We start from the raw sequence: 26,546 nt of genomic DNA, 5'->3' as shown, positions 1-26,546 counted from the left end.
CTCAGCTCTTCTGAATTTTAAATTCTTTTGAATCATCAGGGAAATTAGTCACCTGGAAACATCCCTGTTACTTACTAATCAGATTGCATCTAACAGTAAGCGCTGTAATGGGGGTTAGGAGAGCCTTTTACATCACTATTATTTTGTATCAACAGTTGGACAGGAGTGACTGTTAGCAAAGGAAGCTCAAGAGCTACAACAACCCTGAACATGAAAAGCTGTCAAACACCAGTAATTAGATCGACCCCCTGGAACATGCAGTGGTCTCCAGAAGCCTTCACAGGAAAATGTTTCTGTCTGCTTTCTTCTCCATTAAAACACTGCACATGCTGTTACTGTCTTTAATGGTAAAATATAGGATTCCAGTTTCAATCACTGTGTTCTTAAACCCAACAAGCTGTCTCATTTTTTTTTATTAACTTAGTTTTCTTTCTGAGCTTTAGGAACCTTTAAGGCCTACAAGTGCTTAACAAATTTATTAGACCACCTGTCATATTTGTCTCAGAGACATCCAGCATCATGAAGTGCTTTAATGCGGACTCTTTCATTTTCAGTCTGCTCTCCACGTTTTACTATTTTGAACAGGAATGAGGGATTTCAAACTGAATTCACCCAAATTTGAGCTGGCTCACTGGGCTTCTCTGGGAAGTCAGAAATCAATCAAGCAAAACATTCAACCACTAAAACGCATCTTTCTGTTCAGGAATGCAAGTAAATAACTATAATTTCACATATGAATCAAGAAATATTAATGTGCTTTACTATTTTTTCAGTTTTTTTGTGAATCAGTAAATTTGAAAATTCGTGGATAACAATAATAATTATATTTTAGCATTAAAAATATAATTTGGGTTAAAGAGCTTCTACATATTGGTGTATTAACCATTGCAGAAACATAAAAAAATGATTTTGGTAATTACCAATGCTGTTAATTTAGGGCAACTGTGACATAAACCTTACTTTGGTCAGGGTTAGGGTGGTCTAATAAATTTGTTAAGCACTATACATTAAGCCAAAATGCCATGATATTATAGCAGATACTAACAATGCCTAGAGGTCCTGATTCCAACATCATTCTCCTGTGCTTTTCACCTTGTCGGATCACTCCCCTCCTTTACCTTTAGCTCCATTTGATAATTTTCTTTTGTCGTGCTGTTTCCATCTTTCCCATCATTCCTCCCCCTGCTAGATCAGGCTCTGCTCTGCATCTTAAAGAGATTTATAGACATGCACAGCCAGAGGTGAACGCGCACACATACAAACCCACGCACATGGATTGTTTTTCTTCTGTCTTTCAATTTCATTAGCACAGTGAGCGAGAACAGCTGAGCACATGTGCACACACTCTTGCAAAGTGTTTAATCAGAGCAGACCTGAAGGCAGGAGTGGACAATGAGCCAGCCAAACTCATGTTTTATTTATCATAAAACCAAAGTTCACACACTTCAGATTTGACTAAAGTGGCCAACAATTGGGTTAATGATGGAACAAGGAGGGCTTGTAGATCGAAGATACTCTTTTACCATATGTTCCATTATGATTCAGGGTTGGTAAAATTTGAGGCCAGGGATTTTGTTTTTGTTCAGATTGTTTGTTTGTCAGGCCCTTAATTTGAACAAAGCAATGAACAAAAGCTCAAAGGTCAAGGTAAATGAGCCTCATGCTCATCCCCTGCATGTGAATGTCTAACTCATGAACACTTTTTGGGGGATTTTGTGGAAGTCCAGAAGGCCCGAAAAACTGATAGAAGTCCCTGGGCCAAGCAGTCTTGTAGTACTTGAGTCTTGGACTTGAGTCAGACTTGAGTCTGAGCCTGGAGGACTCATGACTCAACCTGGACTCAAGCGCTGATGACTTGCACTTGGACTCGAGTTTTAACTGCGTCAGGACTCGAGGATGAAGAGGGGGACTCTGACCTTTTTGCTGAAGACTATTTTATTCTGTAGTATTTGTTGTTTTTGTGTGAGAACCCCTCATACCTGATCAGTGTTCATGCACGTTCATGTGTGTCTAACCTGCTGTCTGTGAAAACAACCAGAGGGGGAGCCTGGGTGACAGAGAGAGGAGCTGATAGGTTGATAGGTAGCTTAAACCTGTTGCTCTTCTCTGTTTTCCCACGGTAGTCTTCACAAGAAATGAAACTAAAATGCAGCCAGCCTACCTTTGAGTCGCTGAAAATCTCCATCACCACTTGCTCTGTTGTCTGTGTTCCTCGGGAGAAGTTAACTGAGCAAAAACACGATTTTTCTCTAACTTGTAATGCCGCTACTCCAGATAATGGTAAAATGTCCGCTGTTTTATCTGTTCACAACGGCGCACTTGTGCGTAATGGCGGGACGCTGGATGTTCCCATGCGGTGTTACAATGTTGCAACTCAAACTGTTGCTTCGCAAACATACCATCTTGACAACTCTGAATTGGGGCATGCTAACAAGTTACAAAGTCTGTGTAATGTTAACATGTTAAATGTCGTCCATGATAAAGAATCTGGCCCTTTATCCTCTGTGACCGTGGAGAGTGACAGCGTTGCTGCCTTGGTGCTGTCCAGTGCTGAAATGATTGACGCCCAGTTAATGACAGAGGGCCCAGTATTGAACCCTCTGAGTCACAGATTATTTTAGCCCTTCTGGATGCTGATGATGTTGCTGGTCCTGACATCGCTATTTTTCAAATAGTTAAACTGTTTGAGCCAGATGAGCATCTTCCATTGTGTGTGCTTGGCGTGTTAATGTTTGCTCTTTTGCGCTTTTACAGGCCAGCACGTTTTAGCACCGTGTATGCTGAATATATATCCACGGTGCTTTTATATATTTAGCATCTTAGGTTGGGGGTGTTACGTGCGTCCTGGAGTGCTGCATGCCCTCTCTCTCCCTGGCTCTCTGGTCTCCTTCCTCCCCCTACCTGTGTGGCTGTAGCACACCTGTGTGCAGATAGCACTCAGGGTGGAGGAGGGGGAGTATTTAGAGCAGCAGGGGAGCAGAGAGAGCAGAGCAGAGCTGAGCCAGGCACCGTGACACTCATGGACAAGCGTGTGAGGAGGTTTGATTTGCTTTCATTAACCTTCTCTTTTCATTGACTATTAGTTAATTCGGTTTATCTTAGCGTTTCGGTTTCCTGTTCTTTCTTCTCCCCAGGCATGTTTAAAATGCTGGGTTTTGTTGTTTTAGTTTGGCTGTAGTCGTTGGTAGTCTTATTTTCTGGCTGTTTTCTTTTCTTGTTTAAATAGGTAGTTTCTTTTTGGTTAGGCAGTTTTAGTTAGGGGAGGTGGCTGGTCCAGTGGCCCATTGCGTGGTTAGCCAGTCCACCACCCCTCTTTTGTTCTTTTTGACTGGCGGCTGCAGCCCTTTTGATTTCACTGATTTGTTTACTGTTTAGTTAATTAATTAACTATTGTGTAAATAAAGCTTGGATTATTTGTTCAAACTCAAACCATTTGTCTGTGTCCTTTTATATGTTATGGTCTCTTTTGGTACGAGCCTTATTTTTCCTGGTTTAAATTAATAATTTTTAAGAGGCCGTAACATATATGGGGGCTCGTCAAAAACGTGTGTTTTTCACATTTGCGACATTTTTGTAGGCTTTGTTTAAGCACTTAAGTACTGATAATTTCGCTTATTTATCTTTATCAGTCTTTGTTAGTTGTTTTGCGTGTTTTTTGGTAAACTGTATCATTTGTAGTTGCAGTTTTTGCTCCATGTTAATTTGTGTTTTTTTTAACTGGAGAGTTGTTGTAACCGTTACTTCGATACTTCGTTAGTTTACCTTTTTGTTAAGCACGTTTCGCCTACTTTTTTGTAACTTTGTTTCCATGTGTTTTTGTAGCCATTTTTCACACGTGTATCGTTGGACACAGTTTCCGTGTTTGTCTCGGAATTTTTGAGTGTGTGCTGTGCCATCTCTGCTCTCATTAGTTTTTTTTTTTTTTTTTTCGTGTAGCGGCTAAATTTTCTCTGATTGGCTGTAGAGATAGTTGTAAACTTGTTCTCATTTGTAAAAACTTGTTAAGATTAAAATGGAGTTTGATATTGATGAGTTTGTGGCTCATCCGAGCCTTGAAACATTAAACCGTTGTAAGAAAGAACATTTTACTATTGCCGATCATTTTGGTGTTAGTGTTTCAAAACAAAGTAAGAAACAGGTGTTAAAATCTGAGATAATTGCCGCTTTGTCTGAAAAGGGAGTGCTGAAAATTGATCCAGCTGTCTCAGCCCTCAGCACACCTGCTGTGCAGCCTGATTCTGGTGATTTACTCCGCCTTAAAGAGCTAGAGCTCGAAATGCGCCGCTTAGCTCTAAAAGAAAAAGAATTAGATATTGAAAAAGAACTTAAAGAAAAACAACTCAACTTTGAATTTTAAGTTCCTAAATGGAGTTTGATTTAAAGCAATCAGCCTTAATGACCTCCTCCTCATCCTCATCTTCAGATAGCGGTGACTTTGATTTGAATAAATGTGTTTGTTTAGTCCCGCAGTTTAATGACAAAGATGTTGATCATTATTTTGTCATGTTTGAACGTGTTGCCAACACATTAAAGTGGCCTAAAAATGTGTGGACCCTGCTATTACAGTCAGTCTTTACTGGTAAAGCACAAGATGCATGTGCTGCCATGTCTCCTGAGTCTTGTTTAGACTATGATGAAGTGAAATGTGCTGTGCTGCACGCTTATGAGTTAGTGCCCGAGGCATACCGACAAAAATTCCGCAGGTTTAAGAAAACAGAAAATCAAACTTACTGCAAATTTGGTCGCGAAAAAGAAGCACTTTTTGATCAGTGGTGTCGTTCTAGAAATGTAAATGACTTTGAAAAACTACGTGACTTAGTAATTCTGGAAAAATTTAAAAACTGCCTACCAGAGAAAATCACAACTTACTTTAATGAACAAAAACTAACCACTATAAAAAGTAACAGCTGCTCAGACTAGTCATATTAGCTGGTGTTGCTGCTGTACAGTAATCCTCCTCAGTCTTGGACAGACTAATAAAAACTCTTAAACCTTGTAGTGAGTCCCGTTAATTAAAAATATCAATCCAACGTTGAAATCTGTGTTAACATCAGTGAGATAACTCTGATTAGTGAGCTAAACAAGGGGGCATACGGTAAAATTATGATGTGTTTAATGACAACTCAGACTTTAGAGTATCGAAGGGGGACAAAGTTAAGACCCTTTTATGATGTGTTCAATGTCACAAGGAAAAAAATTGGAATTTTAGTTTTTAGTGAGAAATCTAAGTCATTTTAAAGGAGGAATATTTAGTATAAGATGTAAAGCATGAGTTCAGTTAAAAACATCTCATTTTTCAACAAACAAATAATCCTGTTAACATTAGATATTATTGATGAAGAGTGTGATCATTAAGGAGTATTAATAAGAGTATCAATATCAATAAAAATTAATGACCCTCAGTTTTCATAACTAAAACTAGAGTAAAACTATTAAGGGTGATCAGGACTAAAATGTGACTAAAACTGTCTGTAGACTAAAACTACAAACGGCTGCCAAAATTAACACGGTCTTTAAGTCTACTCCACCACAGGGTTGTAGATATTCAGTTTTGTTCATGCACAACTGCTGTAAACAGCTCCCCTAGTCCTTTAAAGTAAAAAGTTGAAGAAATTCATACATCAATAAAACACATCAACGTAGCCTACCTGGAAAGCTGGAATGGCTTGAATTATAAATATTTGTAACATATACAGTCATGTGTATACGTTTTAGGCATGTAGGGGACCGAGGATTCATCACAGGCCCAATGTGTTAAAACCTGAGGTTGGAGAGTGGGGTGGGGTCAAGCTCAACAACATCTCTTTTTTTGGGCCTTTTCACCCCTGTTGATCATCCCAGAGACTGCTGACAGTTTTTGGGCCATTTGGACATCCACAGCATGAAAAGGGGCCTGTGGCAACCCTACCCACCCAGACGGCAGCCTAGGACACGCTTACTCACCACATCCACCCCTAAGTCTACCCTAAAGGGGTGGACCTTGTTATTTTTCGACAGATTATTTCCCATGTCCCTATTAATATGCAAGGACACCCAGAGTACAACTGGGGTTATGTCAGTCCTCTTTACTGCCCAATGGTGCCTTCAGGTAGCCTATTTCCATGTCTACACGTTATTATAGCCCCAAATCTGTCGACTGTAAAATAAATCATGCACAGTACTGTGTATAACAATGCTTTTGAAATAAAAAACAAGCAATCATCTTTTTCCTTTAACTAAACTGTTTCCTTGTGTCTCCACATGGCCTGTAGTAGAGGCCGGGGTCATAATGTTTTGTCTGCTTTTCCATTTTTCCATCCGCCCATCCAAAACCATTCTTGTGAATGAGGTAGCTCAAGAATGATTTGAGGGTTTTCTTCAAATGTTTCACAAATATACACTCTGGCACAAGGAAAAATAATAAGATTTTGGAGGATTAGGTCAAGGTTCCTGGGCCTAATTTTCATGCCTTGCTTGTAACTGCCATATCTTAGAACCCTCCATTGGTTTTCACCAACATTTCACAAATATCCACTCTGACACTAGGATGATGAAGGTTGAAGGTTTGTTAGTCAGGTCATTAGGCCTCATGTTCAGGACTTGCTATTGAGTATTATGACTTCAGATCATTTTGAGAGATTATTCACAAACTTTGCACACAAGTCCTCTCTGACTCAAGCATGGACTGAGTAGATGTTGTGGTCATAATAAAAAAAAACAGCAGTTCAAGCGCTTTCCCTTGCTTGTGAAAGTATAACTCAAGAACACTTTGAGAGATTTTTCAGATTTTTTTGTGGCTTTTTTGCCTTTATTACGATAGGAAAACCAAAGACAGACAGGAAACATAGGCAGAGAGAATGGGTTAAGACCTGCACCAAACCCAGGACCACTGCGTCAAGAACTACAGCTTCTATACATGGATGCCTGCTCCTACAACTGAGCTAGATCAACACCTAACTCTGAGAGATTTTTTTACAAGCTCTCCACATGTGTCCACTCTGATTCAAGCATGAACTGACAAGGGTTTGGTGGTCAAAACTCAGATCATTAGGCCTTATATTCATCCCTTGCTTTGAGTGTAACTTCAACAAGCTCAAAGGGATTTTCTTCAAGCTTTGCAAAATTGCCCACTTTGACTTAAAGATGAGCTGATTAGATTTTGGAGGTCCAAGGTTGATGACACTGGACCTTGCATTCATCACGTCTGTCATGTTCCAGGCACCAACCAGGAAGGACTGCCTCGAGTTTAGCCAAAACAGCTGAGCACGGTCACCAACACCTCAGCACCACCAACAATGTTAAACCTACTTGATCGATGCTTGTTATGGAAAGATTTCCTCCTCATCTGACAATAAGGATCCCAGGGGCTTTGCCTCATCGCCCTCATGTGATTTGCAGCTCATCAGAACTCTAACCTATGTGGTTCTTTTCTTTGTCAGTGTTTACGTGTGATGTAGTTTGAGAGCATGGGGTTGCAAACCCCACCGCCTTAAGGCTCCAACGGCAAGGGACACCTGCTGTATCTTTATATTCACCCCTTGCAAATTAATATATAGCTTGATCATTCTGAGAGATTTTCTTCAATCTCTTGACATATGTCCACCCTGATCCAAGGATGAACTGATTGGGTTTTGGAGGTCATAGGTCAATAGTACTGGGCCTAATGCTCATCCCTTGCTTATAGGACTTCACATGGACACAAAAACCAGCCCATCTCTTCTTCTTAACCCACCACTGCACTTTCAAAAGTACACCACATGAAGGCTCATAACTGCCAAGGGTTGGTTCAGGTAAAACAAAAAATTGGAAAAATTTAAAATCAATCAAATATTATTTGATCATTTGGCGCAACTCCAAATGCAAACCAAGCATTAACTTCTAGTGCTGGAAAATTATTGAAAGGGTTTATTAATACGACTTTGAAATACAAGACACTGGCAGTGGGGAAAAGTGAGGCTGGGCAGCATAGCATGGAAATAGAGCTCAACCGTGACTACCCTCTTTGTGAGCGGCTCTGGTTTGGGAAGTACATTTCCTCATTAAACCGTTGTTGTGAGTGTTTACAACCTTTGTTGTGAGGCTGTTTCATCCCTAAACATAAACTACCCCCCTAATTAGGACTGAGATTCCTTTCTGATTGTGCCAGATTGGACCAGAATCTGCAGATCAGCGTGCTTACATAAAGCATTTTTATTCTGATCCGGCATTTATCCTGATTACTTGTTTTTATGTCAACTTACAGAGTTACATAAACTCCAAAATTCTCACTTAGAAATGATCAGCAAGGTCTCTTTGGTAAAGATTTTTGTAGGTCGTGTCTCACAGACATTTCCATATTTCTAAAACTGTATGCTTATCTCTGCAGGTCCATTATCAGTCATGAGAATGAATGAAGTGTCACTCATATCAGACTGTTTTTTCTCGGTCTCTTGGTTTAATCTGTTTGCAGTCATGCGTGCTTCTTCTTATTGTCTTAAAGTGTGTGGGAGCAGAATGACACTCCTCAGACTTCATGGCCAGTAGGCATCGAGTGGATTCCCACTCCAGGGGCACTCACAGCTCAGTGCTTTCTGTGTGTTTTCTCTATCTGTCTCTCACTCCCTCCTTGCCTATCTCCCATCCTCCTGCTCCAATTCATCTCATTTCCACGCCTCCTTCTCTTTTTTGACTCCTCTGTGAACCATGAGCAAAACACTCGCTTCCTCGTTTCACGCCAACGCCACTCCTGCTATGCCAGCCTATTCATTTTTTTTCCCAGGCACTAGCTGGAACTCAACGCTCTTACTGGATGCAACGTGTTGCGCACATGAGTTAACTTGAAGCTTGAACACACAGGCACACATTCATAAACATGCATACACGTAGATGGTGTGGTTCACTGCACACATTCAAAGTCATTTGAATGAACTCATCCAATCTCATTTAAATAAATGAACAGTTTATTATTTTAAATGAATTCCCTTTTGTATTTTGAGGCGAGATAGCATATTTGATTCATACAAAAACATCTGTGCACCAGCTTCAAGCAGCCAACACACACAGCAGCACTTTCTCTGCCCTCCGTCAGTCCTGTTTTCAGAGAAACTAGTGTAAGTATGGGGTTTAATGGCTCTAATTACCACAATACCTCTCCTTTATCAGAATATCTATTCCTGTCCTTTCCTCTTTTCTCACTCCATGCCTCTCCTCTGTTCTCCCCTATCGATCCTGTATAGGCCACAGCAAGGGCCGAGGCCAGCTGTGAAACTAAATCAACTAGATGACGGGCCATTCTTACCTTTAACATTCGCCCTGGTAGTGAAGGCTGCTGCCTGCTGAGTAAAAGGGGCCAATACACACATGCGCGGACATGTGCACACATTCGTTGATTGGGCGAGTGTTGCTGACTGGACCGGCCACAGTGCAGTAACTACACATTCCCACTGAGCGAGGGATACTGATATATCTCATTTTTAATGGGCATGAGTCACTCAACATCAGAATGTTGTAGAGTATTTTAGTATGTTTTTTTTTTTTTTTTTTTTGCTCTTCTCTTCTGACTTCATCCACTTTGAACCACAATGGCAGAAATGTACAGTGCTGTGAAAAAGTATTTGCCCCTTCATGTTTTCTTATTATTTTGCATATTTGTCACATTTTTATTTTAGACAAAGAGAACTTGAGTTCATTCAAAATGAAGTTTTTAGATGATGACTTCTTTTATTGAGGGAAAAAAGTCATCCAAACCTACCTGGCCCTATGTTAAAAATGTATTGCCCCAAAAACTTTATAGCTGGTTGTGCCACCCTTAGCGGCAAAAACTGCAAGCAAGAATTCATGATAAATGGCAATGAGTCTTTTCATTAACCTGACACATCAGATGGATGTGTTTCACACATCCATCTGAAAGCTTCAATAGGAAACGTTTGAGAAAAGGCAGAAGTTTTGAAAAAAGTGTGAGTGTGATTGGGTGAATGTTCTGTCTGTCACATCTCTACAGGCCAATCATAGCAACAAAACACGTGACGTAGCTGCTATCGAGCTGTGCGTCCGCAGCTACAGAGGAATAACACGAAACATGGTGACCGTAGACATGTAAGTACTCCACTTTTGTCGTTTTTAAAAAGAAAACAACTCACTGCTGTTCTTTGCTCTTTGTTCTTCTTTTACAAAGAAATGTTTTCAAGTTCTGATAAAACTGGCGCTTTAGCAGCATCCATGCTAATCTCTTCCTCCATAACTGCACCAGCTCTTGCTGCTGCTTGTTTACCTCATGACTCTGCTGTGCCCGAAAGTACTGCCCCTCATCGCTGATTGGTCCTGTCACTTTCTAACCAGGCCCAAACAGTTCAGATGGGAGCTTTGCAAGATGGATTCACTGATGATAAACAAGGAAACAGGCGTATCCATCTGCTTTGCAAGGTTATCTTTTCATATCTCTGTGATAAAATTTTGGCCCATTCCTCTTTGCAAAATTGTTTACATTCAGCCACACTGGAGGTTTTTTTTTTTTGTTTGTTTAGCACAATTGGCCTGTGTGGGGTCAGGCCACAGCATCTCAATCAGATTTAAGTCTGGACTTTGATTAGACCACTCAGAAACGTTCATTTTGTTTTCAAAGACATTAAGATGTTGACTTGCTGGTGTATTTTGAATCACTGTCCTGCAGATCCCAAGTGTAGATACTAGGGGTAGGAATCTCAGGGCACCTCACAATACAATACGATACACGATACAGGACAAAAGGTGCATGATACCAATATTATCAATATACAACTTTTCTGCGATAATTGATATAGTGCAAGAAAATTGTATCATGATACATCACAAAATATGTCTAACTAGAGAAAACAAAATAGTTGTAAACATTTAAGTGCAGGATTTTTCAATTTGTTCACCACAATTTAGTTTCAGTTTCACTGAATTTGACACAGACTGAGCTGAACAGGCTTGTTTGTTAACATTAGCTGTTAGCTGTAATGCTATCACTATGATGTCTCTCAGGTTCACCATGTTGTCTGAGTTTTTCACTCTGGCATGGCATATCTTGCAAACAATTTGACTCCTTTGTAAGTTTGTACTGTCTTTAATCTTTTGGAAGTCAAAAGAAGTCCACATATCCCCGATGAATGCAGCAGAAGTCGCTCTGCTGGGTAGGCACAAGCAACCAGCTCGCTCAGAACAGAAGGCACGCATGATCTCGTTGTCTAAAGAGAGGAGAAGAGGGAAGTCAACTGCCTGCAACCAACTGGCGGTGCCTGCTGCCAACTAGTGGTCAGGGGGTGAAATTACACCACAAACTCTGGCATCAACAAATTGAATTATTCATTTAAAAATTTTGGTACCTTGGAAATACTGCGATATTTTAGTGTATGTTTTTTGTGCCATCCCTAGTAGATACTAAATGCAGATTTTAAATGATGATTTCTTTTATTAACCCTCAAAGTCAAACGTTGTCATATATGTTGTTATGCCATTCTAATGATGCTATCTATGCCTACGTAGGCCTTATGAAGGATTTTGTAGTGAGCCTGGAACTTTGGTGACTTTCTGAGGCATTTAAAGATTTTGAACATCTTTTTGTCCATTTTCAATCCTTTTTCGATCATTTCTGCCATTAGCTTAGCATTAGCCACCATATTGTATCACAAAATGCTTTGTGCCTGGCTGTGGCAACCAATAGCAAGCCGTTATGCCATTGTGTCATGCTTTGCTAAACAGCATATGTCATTACCCTTAGCTCGGGAGACAGTCTGAATAACTTGTAATGGCGAGAAAGAGACTTGTGACTCAAATAAAGCCTATACAAAAAGCACAATTATTTTTTGTGTGATATTTTCAAGACTTCTTGTCACAGAATGATGGGTTTTTGTTCACCTTTTTGTCCCCAAGAGTTGGGAAAAAGTGGGGGCTAAAACAGGTCAGGTTTTTATTTCAGTTTAGTCTTTTGTCTTTATAGTCTCATACCTTTTTTGACTCAAGTGGCATTACTGCACAGACAAAATGGTTAAAATAGCTCAGGGCTTGAAGGGTTAGAGAAACAGCCAACCAAACCTATCTCATCCTATGTGAAAAGTAATTTCTAACTCTTGTGTTGCGTTAATGTGACTGACCACATTTTTTGGAAAGCTGGGTTAATTTTCACTAGCCACACCCAGGCCTGATTACTGCCAGACCTGTTGGATCAAGAAATCACTTAAATAGAACCTGTCAGACAAAGTGAAGTTGACTGAAAGATCTCAAAAAGCAACACATCATGAAGGAATCTAAAGAAATTCAAGAACATATTAGAAACAAAAACACTGACAATAATCAGTCTGGAAAGGGTGAAAAGCCATTTCTAAGAATTTGGGACCCCATAGAACCATGATGAGAGCCATTATCCACAAAGGGAGAAAGCTTGGAACAATGGTCACATCTAAAGAACTGCAGGCCTCACTTGAGTTTAGGTCAGTGCTCATGATTCAACCATAAGAAAGAGACTGGGCAAAAATGGCCTCCACAGGAGAGTTCTAAGGCCAAAACCACTGCTAAACAAAAAGAACACTGATGCCTGATCCCCAAGACTCTTGGGAAAATAATCTGTAGACCGGCAAAAGTTATACTTTTTGGGAGGTGTGTGCCCCTTCTGCCCTAAAACCAACAGTCAAACATGTTTGTGGTAGTGTGATGGTCTGGTGCTGCTTTGCTGCTTCAGGACCTGGACGACTCGCTGCAATTGATAGAACCATGAATTCTGCTCGTTAGCATAAAATCCTGACCAGCCATCAGTTTGTGACCTTAAGCTCTAGTAACCTTGCAAAGCAGATGGATATACCCATTTCCGTGTTTCTCACTGGTGAATCCATCTTGCACAGCTCCCATCTGAACTGTTTGGGCCCGGTTAGAAAGTGACAGGACCAATCAGCGTCAAAGGGCAGTACTTTCAGGCACGGCGGAGTCGTGACGTAAGCAAGCAAGTCACGTGTTTTGTTGCTCTGATTGGATGTGACAGACAGAATGTTCATCCAATCCAAACCAGTTTTTTTCAAAGGCTCTGCCCTTCCCCAAACGCTTAGTATTGAAGGTTTTCCAGATGGATGTGTGAAAAAAATACATCTGTCATGCCAGGTTAAAGCTCTAGTGCACTTGGGACAATGTTTCGACACACACCAGCAAGTGCACCTCTGAATGGATTTTAAAAAATGAAGGTTTTGGAGTGGCCTTGTCAAAGTCTGATTAAGATGCTTTGGCATGACCTTACACAGGCCATTCGGCCTCATAAATCTCCAATGTGGCTGAATTGAAACAATTCTGCAAAGAAGAGTGGGCCAAAATTCCTCCACAGTGATGCAAAAGACTCATTGCCAGTTGTCGCAAATGCTTACAGTTGTTGCCACTAATGGCCGAACAACCAGTTATTAAGCTTAGGAGGCAATTACTTCTTCTATAGGACCAGGTAGGTTTAGATGGCTTTGTTCCCTAAATGAATGAAATCATCATTTAAAAACTGCATTTTGTATTTACTTGGGTTATCTTTGACTTATATAAAAATGTGTTTGATGATCTAAATTGTTTAAGTGTGACAAATATGCCAAAAGAAAAATAAATCAGAAAGGGGGCAATTCCTTCTTCACAGCACTGCATGTGATATGTCGTCAGGGTTTGCAGATATGTGTGTGTCTGTTCTGGTTTTCATAAGTTTATGTTTTGTGTGCTCTTTGGTCAGATCGTGTTTGTGTGCGTGACAGGTGGGGTGCAGAGGCGAGCTCCATTTTAATTTTAATGATGAAGTCAGTGGAGTAGAGATGGTTCTAATTTGCTGTGGCCTCCCCAGTGGCCTGGGATAATGGACTGAAAATGGGCTCCGAATTAAAGTTAGGGCCTTCGAAACACAGCCAGGTGGCAGGTCTGTAAAAGCTTCAGAAAACACAAACACAGTCACACAGACACACAAAGCACACTCCACCCTGAGCAGCACAAGTTGAATCACATCATCAACAAGGACAGACGAGTTCCAGTTGTTGATGTGTATTTATTGCCACACAGTTCCCATCCACTCTGATATCTTTTTCAAGTCAACCTTTGTATTTCCACAGCATGACCCAAACAGGAAGTTATGAACAGGAACGCACAAATCAGTTGATTTTAAAATAAGATACCAGACACCGACTGTGGATCATATATCCCATTACTGAATTAAAAATTTGGTTTTATGTTTTTCTTTGTGTTCCCTTGTGGGCTTGCAAACAGTAAGTCATTTTTTACATGCCCTCTTGCATATTTCATAATGTATAAAAAGTGTTAAAACATGTATTTAAAGAATAACAGAATAATTACAATAATGTACACTGTGAAAACACGAGTTGAATATTAAACTGAAATATTTTTCACCATTTTTTAAAATTAATTACATATTTTCACCAACTGAAGTCAAGTCCAAAACTACCAGATTAGGAATATTTGGGAGATTTTAACCCTTTAAATGCCATTTTTACTGTAAGAAGTCATTATTGTTTTTTTATGAAAAAAAATCCCATTTGTTAAGTAAATTTCTAAGATAAATAAAAGTCAGGTGGCTGGGGGATTTTTTTAAAAGCAAGTTACTGGATATGTCAAAAACATCATCAAAACTGATTTCAGTGCGTCGATCTTTCTGCCTTAGCAGAAAAAAGTTTTAAATAAGACACTACAAAAAGACAAATCATGAATCAAAATCAATTTTGTTCCTAATCTTTGGCACATCCAAGACTACAATCTTGAAAAATAAAACAAAAAATAAGTCCAGCCCCCATAATGTATTATATTAAAGAAAAAAAATTGTTTGATTTAGATACAGTATATTACAGTGATATTATTGTATATTTAAACTGGCATTTAAAAGGTTTAAATCCTGAAAATAATTGAATATTTTGCAGTTTTGATCAGGATTTAAGATTATTGAAAGATTTTAGCCAAAAAAAAAGGAGAGAAATATTCATCTGTAATAATTCTATAGCAGTTTTTGTAAGTAGACATTTTTGTCCATGAATGGCTTATTAGAGAGTAAAGTTTCAGATAGAACATTACCACAAAAAACAAACAAAAAAACAAACAAAAAAACCCCAACAAAACTAGCATTACAGCTTATCTTTGTCATGCCCAGGACTATACTTAACCCCAGCCACATGACATGTCATTTTATAGAAAAATACTCCCTCTCTGTGATTTTTTTCACAACAAAAAACTTAGGACTTCTTGTTGTCAAAGTGGCATTTCAAGGATTAAAATCCCCCAAATATTTAGATAGATGGTAGTTTTTGACAGTACTGAAGTTGATTAAAATAATTAATTAAAAATCCAGCAGAAAATATGCTTATATATCTTTTTTAAATAATGTGTTTCACAGTTCACATTTTTGTCCACAAATGGCTTACGCATAGGGGTAAACCTGAATGATACAAGGGCTGAATCGTGTTTATAACAAATAAGGGAGAAAAGCTGTTAAAATGGTGCAGGTAGCCTCTAAGCTCAGAACAGACTCCTCAAGACTCTTGTCTCCCTTCATCTGGTTAGACGTGTAGGGGGCCTAATTTGTGATATAGACCGTGTCCACTGCAGACAAATTAGCTAACCCATGGGGAAAAATCACTGTTCTGTGGGGGTCAAACTCAAGTAGGGATGTTACAATACCATTTTTCTTTGTAATACGATTCCAATACCAAGGTGTTGGGTATCAGCGAATACCGAGTAATGATCCAATACCAGTGTGAACTTTCGGGACTGACTGGGCAGACTAGCAAATGATTTTAGACCTATATTTGACTCAGAACATGTCTCAACAAATAGAATCATGTATTTACAGTATCTCTATGACCCTAAAGTTGTTTTTCTGATGATTATGGAGTTTTACTCCTAAATATTAAAATAACAATAATACAGGGGGCTGCATCACATGCTCTCTCTATCTCTCTCCATTATGCTCTATTCAGGCAGCATGGCGTGATTACGGAACAGCCTGCCATTGGTTGACAGACCCCCACAAAGGAAAACAATATAATGGTTAGCGTTCAAGCTAGTGGTAATAAATGATCATAATTCAATTAAAGTGGATAAAAAAGAAGTTTAATATCAGGTTTACTGGTGTGGATTTAATTATTAAAATCCCCTAAAGTCAGTAGTCCAGGCTCGCTGAAAATGCTGACCACGGGATACAAAGGCATCAAAAGCATCAATGGGAAGGCACAACAGCTAGCTTCAAGATAAAAAAAAACAAGTAAAAAGCAACGATTTATGGTTCCAAAGTTATTTAATTTTTGATAAACTGTGTCATTTCTTGCCTTGTACAACAGCCCGGGTCTAAAAGGCATTTTAACGATCACATACAGTGAAAAAACTGTCATGTAGCCATCATTCTTTCCTGCTGCAGCGGGTCCTCTGGCTTTTCTTTGCTGCTCCAAAAATGGTAGCTCATGCATGCAGTGCTTTCTGGCAGCAAAGAAGATTTGATTTCCATGTTTTAGCGCTAACAGGTAGAATGGCTAAACAAAGCTAAATATAAAGCTAAACCAAATGGTATTGGATCAGTGCGTAAACTCGTGTACGCACCGATACCAATACCTGCATTTCAAGCAATATTGGGCGTATTTTAGATACTGGTATCGGAAGCAGATCAACCCTATACTCAAGATGTAGGGATTCTTTTTTTTTTAACTGATCACTATAATGTAATACAATTAATATAATATAATAATACAATTTTAAACATGTAATTACAAATGTGATTTACTGTGATAAATTCAGTGATTAACTTTGATTACAAAAATGTTTGATAGCCCTTTTTTATTTCTTGCCTTTATAAATGTTTAAAGAAATAGTCTTCATTTTACTTGATGAATGCTGTTTGCTGCAGTTAAAAACTGTTTTGATTGTCTGTATGTCAAAATGTGCAAAGGTTTCAGAGGCTGGGCTTATGAGAAAAATGAACTTCTCCACACTTAAAGAAGGATTAGTGATGCAAATTCAGTTCAAGCCTGATGTCTACTTTTGCAATGAGTTTAATCTATAGCATAGCCCATAGGTCTGTAGAAATGTGGCAGGACCAGGAACTGCCATTTACAATCACACTGCATAGAGGTGTTGCAGACAATCTAACACACTAGAATGTAGTGTTCACAACAGTGTAGACCACGACGGTCGACTCAGTGCAGAAGAGTAAATTAGGGTTCAAGTGCAACTGTGGAAGATGAGGATAGAGAAAGGGAGAAAGTAAAGGCTAGGGCTATATAATTGTATCATCATGTGCTTATTGTGATTTACAACTTTTTTCTGTTTGCCATATCCTGGGTTGTTTGGGGTATTTTTTAAAAAAGTTTCAGGGGTCAAGCTTACACCATCTAATACGTATGGGCACTAGCTTAGAGTGAGAACAATTCTCCGAACTGAGGGAAAAACTAGAGGAGCAAGACATAATGGAGAGTGGTTGTATAAGAAAGTATTTCACCCTTAACCCAATGTTGTTTTATTATATGCATAATGTAAGTTGGCCTACATTTTTAATAATGTTGTTTTGTTTTAAACATAGTTTTTGCAGGGAACCCAGCAAGGGGGCCTCAAGTTAGGCCATATGGCAGTTATCTCTGCAACATAGACAGTACAATGACCAGATAGAGAAAGTGCCATGGTGGGTCAGGAAAAAGGAGCTGGGGGGCGGAGGGTTCCTGTGCTAATGTGATTTATAGCAATCTTTTGAGCAAGGGGTGAACATGAGGGCCAGTTACCTTGACATTAGGCCTCTAACAACATTGGACAACAATGTATAAAAAAGGACGAAAAAGCTTTAATTCAGTTCTAAAGTCATTAAAAAATATAGTCAACTCTCATTTCACATACAAAGTGAGGAAAAATGCAAAAGCAGGGCCAAAAAAAATCATGATGTCAACAAGGAAAACAGAAGAAGAGGATTAAAAACAAGGCATAACTAAACAGACCTGACACTGACTGAATCAAGTTTGGTCATATAGACCTTGCTCAAGTCCAATACAAACACATGGGGGAGACTAAAATGATAGAATTTAAACATGTAACTAACTTAAGCATAAATCAACTAAATTTACAAAGAAATTTTTTACTCTACAGAAAAAACAAAAAAGGGTTTATTGAGTCTATGTTTCCCCTTCACCAATCCCCACTGCTGGGTAGCCTTTACATCCTGTGGGCGGGGCTTGAAAAGCAATCTTAGGGAGGCGGCAGACCTTTCATCAGGGGATCTTTAAAGGGGTTAAAAATGACATGAAATTAAAGCAACTGTTATGGAATTAAAGCATGTGACAACAATGTTAACTGTACTTTGTGCACCCATAATAACACCAGGTGGCAGCTGTTGATGTGGTCCACCACAGTCAGAGTGGGTAACATCAGGCCCTGGATTTTTGACCTTTAAAATATAACTGTTCTTGAGGTAGAGCTGACATATATGCAGCCCAAGGGAGGCCTTAAGCAGACTCTGGTATATGTGCCCCCCACACCATCCTGACCCGAGTATACTCCCTCATTACAACAATGATAAATACAAAGGTTTTGCAATTAGTAATTTAGCTTGTGATAGTAAGATATGAAAGAAGCAATTCCGGTCTATAACTAAATCATTAACAAGGATAACAAACCAAAAACTACTACTTATCATTGCTTTAAATGCTCACATTCCTTTTTGCAATAACAAAGATAATATTTTCAATTTAATTCTGTCTTTTATTTTAAAAAGTGTTTTTCTTTTTGTTTGTTTTTTGTTTTGTTTTGGGGTTTTTTTTTGGTGGAAAATATGAAGTTACTTTAAAGCAGTGCTGTAAAACCTTCAGGTTTTGTATTTTTTACACAGCTGAACAATTTTTTGCATTATTCTTGATAACCACGCAAGTAGACTCATATTACCATTTATGTATTATTACCTCCACCAAGGAGGTTATGTGAGCGGACACGTTTGTTCTTTGTTTGTTTGTTAGAAACATAACTCAAAAAGTCACGGACGGATTTTGATGACATTTTCTGGAAATGTCAGAAATGGCATAAGGAAGAACTGATTAGATTTTGGGACCGATCCAGAATTTTTAAAGGATTCTGTACTATTGGGAGATAGTGCTAATGGCAGAGGTCTGCGCTGTTACCATATTACACCAGGAGATGGCGGACATGAGTAACTTATTCAAAGTTTTGGAGTTTATAGAGTTTGAAAGACACGCCCGGTCGAGGAGACGAGTCGGAGCGTAACAGACAGAAAGACAACGAATTGTAGTGACAATATTCACAATGCTGGGAGGAATAGAGGAATATTCACCCTCTGCCACGACTTTCAGTTGTCCGGTGAGACCACTGGCGCATCCGCCATGACAGTCCACACGTAGCAAAGCCAATGCTTTGCCTCACCATGTCTCCACCCCACCAGGGAGAGAGTAATTGTCGAAATACATTTTGGGAGTCATCGGGATCACCGTCTGAATCCAGGAATGTTTAAAAGGATTCTTCACTATTGGGAGATAGGGCTGATTGCGGAGGTCTGCACTCTCTGAGTGCTTTTCTAGTATTGTAATTGTGATCCCAATCACAATATTGTCCAGTAATCTCACATTATCACCAGCAGCTTCCAGCCTCACACCCTGAGACTCATGCCCACTGAGCACAGCCAGAGACTGGAAGACAGAGCTGACCTGGACCAGAGACTCACTGTGACATCAGAGATTGCAGCAACCAACCTGCAACCAGATCTGGTCCTTTGGTCCTATTCCTGACGGCCTGCCTATCTAGTTGAGCTCCCTGTCTCATGGGAGGATGCTGTGGAAGAGGCCTGCTGAGTTGGGTTGCAGAGGCTTTGGTGCAAGCTTCATCTCAAAGTTCATGAGGTAGGTTGGCGTCCGAGGTCAGGCCCACAGGAAGGCAGTCAAAGCCCTTGCTGATACTGCAGACAGAAGAAGTCACTGGCTGTAGCTGAAGTGGAAGGATCCCATTTAGGCTCCCAAGTGGCCAGCTAATCACAACACAGACCCAGGTTTGATCAGCCTGTGGTGGGCTGCTTCATCAGAGGGTGAAAGGCCAAAATACCCAATGATGTTGAGGTACACAGCTAAAGATCTGGTAGCACCATCTATCAGTCACAACAAAGTAACTACAATTTGCAGTGCTGTGATTCCAAGGACAGTAACACCTTGTTACTGAATTTCTAATCCCAAATTGCAATTGCCATGTATAATTGCAGTTGCACATTATTATCAAATTATGCAGCACTTCTTCACAGCAACATATTTCTACAAATTCAAAAGATTTGTGGAATTTTCAAAAGCATTCAGGGCTAAGGCCCAGTGAGCCACCTATTCACTCCACCTTATGCCTCCAGCCTCAGACATTGCCAGTGAAGGGGTGTTAAAACTGTCATTATAGCTACTGACTGAATATCATGTAAACATTGCAGTGTGACTTTCACAGTGTCCTTTTCAATTTTGTCTTTGGAAACCCCTACCATCATCCTAAAAAGGCAAAATAAATCAGAAAAAATACAAATTTAAAAAATCTGACTGAGCCTTTTCCCAAACATCACATTCCTTTCTCTTTCCATCAAGAGCTCCTGGTTTGCATCACTCATCACATTAAGATCCAATGACTTAAATATAGTTTTTTTATGTGCTTTAGTCACCAACTTCACCTTATCCTTGCCTTCTCCTTCCACGGCTCTCACACATACCTACATTTTCATTATTGACCTAATGAGTATTTTTCCCCAGCCAGTTTATTTGCACAAGGGCAGACTATGTCTTCCTTCGCAAGACAGATTTCATCCAGACCTCTGGGACATAGTGCTGGGTTTTAAGATGAACAAAATTATACAGAGTGCTTTAATTTAGGAAGGAAATTACAGGTTATAACAACATATTTTCTGCTGATTGGCCCAGCGAGGGAGTGTGCCGCTGGTGGGAATGAGACGAGAAAAAAAATATATATTTCCAGAAAGTTACTGCATTTAGAAGACATATCTAAAAGTGTTTACAAGATGATAGTGCCACAGACTGTGTCTAATGGTTTCAGTCCATTTTCTCTGTCATTCCCACAGCTTGTGCCAGGAAATCTGGTTTGAAATGTTCCAATTTTTATGCATTTATTCGGAGGACGCTGGCAATGGGAGAGAAAGAGCTTTGGTGATGTAAAATAAGGACGAAAATATACAAGGTGCTACTTTCTCTCCTTGTCAATTATCTGTCTTCACATTTGTGCATCAGAGGACAATTAGTCCCCCTCTGTGTACCTGCAGGAGCTCGGCATGTAGGTGGTTAGAGATGTGACTCATGATGGCAGTGCTTGAGTTAAGTTAAGCATTGACCAAAATGCTAAACTGAAGAAGAAAATTAAAAAGGGGACAACAGCAGAAAATTCACTTTGAAATGGAGCTAATTTGCTGTTTTTAAGTTTCCAGGTCTGTGTGAACTGCTAGGTTGCTATGTTCTTCTTTTGGTAGCTTGTGCACACTGCTTAGAGGGGATGAATTCTTCTCAGAAAGGAAGAGCTATAATTTTCGCAACATACATCCAGTTTTAGTTCTTGTTTTAATTCAACTTTATTCATAAACAAAATCTGGCAGTTAAATTCATTAAATAACTATTACAGACGAAAAAACATTTCATAAATAAAGCAGAGAAAAGGGTCAGAGGCCTAATCCCAGATTTAAATGATAGACCCATTTAAGAAGTCATTACACAAATGGTGACTTGTATTAACTTTGTTAGCATTACTTAAAGCTAACATAGCTATGCTAGCTACATAAAGAAGGTTACTATATAAGTCAATGTAGCTACATTGGTTTTAGCAAACTTAGCATAAGGTAATAGCTATGTAGATAATGTTTTAATAAAGCTCACATATCTGTTTTGTGGGCTAACCTTTAGCTACAAAAGCTATGCAGCTATGTTAACTGTGCAGCTCCTTTATCTTTAGCTAAGTGAGCTTTAGCAATTTGAGTTTTAGTGACATGAGCTTTAGCCATGTGATCTTCAGCAACATAAGCTTAAGCAAATGCAGCTAAAGCTACAAAGCTTCTTTGTGGGCTTACCTTAAGCCACGTTAGCTTCATAGCTATTTTTGCTTTGTGGCTCCTCTATAACTAGCTAAGTTAACTTTAGCAATGTGATTATTAGTAAATGTAGGTTAACATAGCTGTGAACCTAGCTGTTACTGCATTAGCTACATAGCTCCATTATCTATAGCTACGTTGGCTTAAGCAATGAAAGCTTTAGCAAACATAGCTAAATCGTACATAGCCAAGTAGAAAATGTATATTTGTTGCTTACATAGCTGCTTTGTGAGTTCATTATCTATACCTAAATTAACTTTAGCAGCATGAGCTTTAGCAAATGTAGCTAAGCTATGGTCAATCTGCAAAAAGCAGTGCAAATGGGTTCAAACTTAAACTGATGTTTCCTACCGTAATTCTCTTTTTTTTTTTTGTCACACACAACCGAAGCTGCACATGGCAAAACTTGCATCCAGTCTAAAACATCCATCCATCCATTTTCTACACCGCTTATCCCTTTGGGGATCACAGGGGCCTGGAGCCTATCCCAGCTGTCATTGGGCGAGAGATGGGGTACACCCTGGACTGGTCGGCAGTCAATCGCAGGGCTGACATAAAGAGATCGACAACCAGTCATGCTCATATTCACACCTACAGCCAATTTAGGGTGATCAGTTCAGCTAATGAGCATGTCTTTGGTGGTGGGAGGAAGCTGGAGAACCCAGAGAGAACCCACGTATGCACGGGGAAAACATGCAAACTCTGCACAGGAAAGCGAACCAGTAACCCTCTTGCTGTGAGGCAACAGCGTTAACTCCTGCGCCACTGTGCAGCTCCTCAGTCTAAACAGGTGCGCGTATATATTTACTGTTAGTCTGGAGGTTTTAATTTCTTCTGAGGCACCACCATCAACCCTCTTCCTTCTTCCACATCACCATGCAGCTCAGAGAATGAAACAGCTATGTACGGATACAACGCCTTTGAAGAGAAAGGACAACTCTACTTCCTGTCAAGCACACTGCTTGAGTACAGTTGCTCTTATATCTCCTGTGGACTGTCCTCAAGCACACTCAGACCAAGCAGAGTCTGGCACTGTGCCTTTGTCTGGTGAGCTTGTGTTCACACCCATCAAATAAAACAGACTTTGTGGTCAAGCATACACGGACCCGGACTTCGGTCATGTATGTGAAACCCTCCTCAAGCTCAATTAAACACTGATCGCTGCCTGAACTGGGTATGTGAGCAAGTATCTGGAATACTCTTTTTTAAACTTTGTTCAAAAAGTGATGAAGAAGGGGATTTAATTATTGCTTTAAAAACTGATTTCCAACCCTTTACAGACACTTCACAGAACAAACTGAGGCTAACAAACACTTTCTTAATTAATCAAACCTCTACACTGAGTACCAGAGAAATAATAAACCTGGCGTGAGAACAAGGCTGTTTAAGCTTCAGTATATGAAATGTTTGGTGAGCTGCCTGCAGCGCTGTCCTCAGTCACCAGACAGTTATGTTTGTGCGTTTGAGCGAGGAGGAGCAGTTGTTGAGAGACTCGTCCATGTGGTCTCAGCTCAAACAGACAATGAACCAAAGAGTTTGTGAGCCAGAAAGCTCCGCCTGTGGCCAAGTAATCATTGAGCCGTTTGTATTGATCATCAGTCCAATCAGCCCCCACTGATATGCTGATTTCCTGCAATGAGATAGAAAAAATATGCAGGCTTAAAAGAAAGCCACAAAGAAGGATAACACTGCAGCTCAGCCATACTTATTTGATCCTGTTGTTTTGTACTAACTCTAATTCAGTTTGTCAGTTTGACATTCAGGACAGGAAATCAAAGACGCTGGTTAGACAAACACACCATGACAGAGAGCTTCATGAGGCGAATAAAACAACATGAAGACTTGTTCGGACTAATGCAATCCAACAGCCCAGCAAGAAGTGCAGTGTTTGATAACCATAAAGGGCTCCTGCAGTGATTTAGTAATGCACTTTTATAAAGTTTGACAGAGTCAGATTTCAAGAACAGAGGGATGGCATTGACACTACCTTTCCATCAGGCCATGTCCCCTCATTCGTACTGAGTCACAACAATCAGAAGGACGCCTGCCCGCAATATGTAATGGGTTTCATTCTATACTATAGCTTTCACCCTTACATAACACCCTATTCTGTAATATATGAAGAGCTCGAGAGTTCTTTTAGGGCGCACTCATGCTAGACAATCTGAACTTGTACTGTGCTAAAGTCATTTAGCCTTCCTACCCAGTGCCCCTTTTAGCCTGTACTCTTACTGCTCAATGCATCCAGGTCTGATTACGGATATGTCACACATAGACGCCATCCCACGAAGCATCCACTGATGATGAATTTATATGTTGATGACCCACCATAATAGACATTAAGTATTGTTGTTTAAGGCTGTTAAAAGCATTTATATGATATCTGATCTGAAACACAGTTTATTTCACCTGACCTGGGACCAGTGTGTTCACAAAGAGTCAAATAAAGAGAAGAAGAGAGGTTCATTGTGGAGATTTAGTCCTGACCAGAGCATCTAACCTGGAGCCTGATCATTTAATTTTGATTTGGCATCACAATTTGATAATAATGAGGGGTTATTTCAGTCGGGAGATTGCACACTGGTCTTGTCAGACTTATCCATTACACTCAAAGGATGAATGCGTTATTTTGTAGTGATGGGTCGTTTGTGAACAAGCCGGCTCTTTTACCTAAATGATAAGAGCTGGATCCTGGTTTAGAGCCATTTTATATTATCATAATTAATGTTAATTATCATATAGATCGTGTGTGTCTGTGTGTTATCTTGAATTGATAGATTAGTAGGGATGATCTTTTATCTACTACCACAGCTACACCATGCATTAAGGACTCGTGTTTGATGATGTAAAATTAATGTTTTATGTCAGATGTGTTAATAACGCGTTTACTCAAATTACTTTTAACATCACTTTTTTTTTTTGTTGCACGATAAATGTAAGCACGTTCTGTGTGACCCTAGACTCATCCCGTAGTTTGGGAGATCAGGAAGTGGTGCTGTTGTGATGAAGTGAATGGGAGCACAAATTGATAAAGGACAGAGAATTTTGAAGGGCAGGTTCTGCTTTCAGATTATACCAGACAAAACTGAAGTTATTTGCTGTCGACGTGAACTGAGTCACGCAGAGTTTGTTGTCTTAAATTACCCGTACCATTTGCTGGCCAAGCACACAGCCAATGCAGAGAGCCGCCCCCCCCTAGCCATGCTGGGTTGTTTATAACCTAGACGCTCCTGTTGGGCCCACACACTTTGAGCCTGGTATGATTTGTTTATTTATTTCCTCTATGCACTGGCTCCATAGCGATGCTGCCTCTTTATAATTACAGGTGACTGGTCCGATCATGCCTCCTAAAGCAGTGGCTCTCAATCTTTTCAGCCCACAACTCCCAAAATAAAGGTGCCAGAGACTGGAGACCCCCACTGTACCTGAAGGTGGTTGAACACAGCCATGCTCAATTTGGAATATTCATGTGCAGAAAAGGCCGCCCATAAAGGGGGATAAATGGGTAAGCTTTCTGGGGCTCAGCCAAACTGGGGGTCCATGGAGGTCAACAAGACCATGGTCAATTTTAAAGTTAAGCCGTGATATCCATATTTCATATCTAACCTGAAATAATAGCCACTCTTATTAAAGAAATTAATCTTTTTTGTGAAGTAAATAGCCTTAAAAATGTAAATCCCATTTGTAAAAAAAAAAAAAAAGAAAGAAAGGAAAAGAAAAAAAACAATAAAAAATTGGTATGAAAATTGCTACAAATAATAGAAAAAAAATGGTGGAAACAGTGGAGAAATTGGATTTTAAAAGTAGCTGAAATTGGTAAGAAGTGGCAAATATTAGACAGAAATTGCAAAGAAAATAGCAAAATGGGTTAAAGTGGCAACAATGGGCCTAAATAGAGGTAAAAGGGAGTTAAATAGTGGCTGAAAATGCTTTAAATTGGCAGAAATGGGTAGACATTTAGTGAAAGGGGATGAAAAATTTATCTTAAAAAACTGGCAAAAGGGTTAAGTGAAAAGAAAAAATAGGCAGATATTGGCAGAAATTGGTTAAACTAGCAACAATGGGCATATCAAATGATGAAATGTGGTTAAAATCAGAAAAATGGACGTAAAAAAAGGTAAAAAGGGGTTAATAGTAGCAATAATGGGTCAACAGAGGCAACATTAAGCTGAAGTGGTAAGAATTGGTTTAGAAGGGACAAAAATGGGCAGATAAAAAGTGGTGGAAAGAGTGTAAACATTACGAAAATAGGTGTTAAATGATAAAAAATTGTTAAAATTGGTGGGAAAAAGAATGAAAATGGGTCAAAATTGGACAAAAGTGGCAACAGTGTCATTTAGAAAAATATTCTTAGTTTTTTTAGGGCATGTGGAGACCCCCTCTCAGTGTCTTTTGACCCCCAAGGGGGTCCCGACCCAAATGTTGAGAACCGCTGTCCTAAAGGTCCCATCCCCACTCAGCTGCAGCTTGAAAGTGAAAGTGTTCAGACAAAAAAATATAAGCATTATAAGCGATAAGC

This window comes from Cheilinus undulatus, linkage group 2 (assembly GCF_018320785.1).
Source record: "Cheilinus undulatus linkage group 2, ASM1832078v1, whole genome shotgun sequence".
Taxonomy (NCBI): domain Eukaryota; kingdom Metazoa; phylum Chordata; class Actinopteri; order Labriformes; family Labridae; genus Cheilinus; species Cheilinus undulatus.
Note: the sequence above shows the minus strand (reverse complement) of the source record.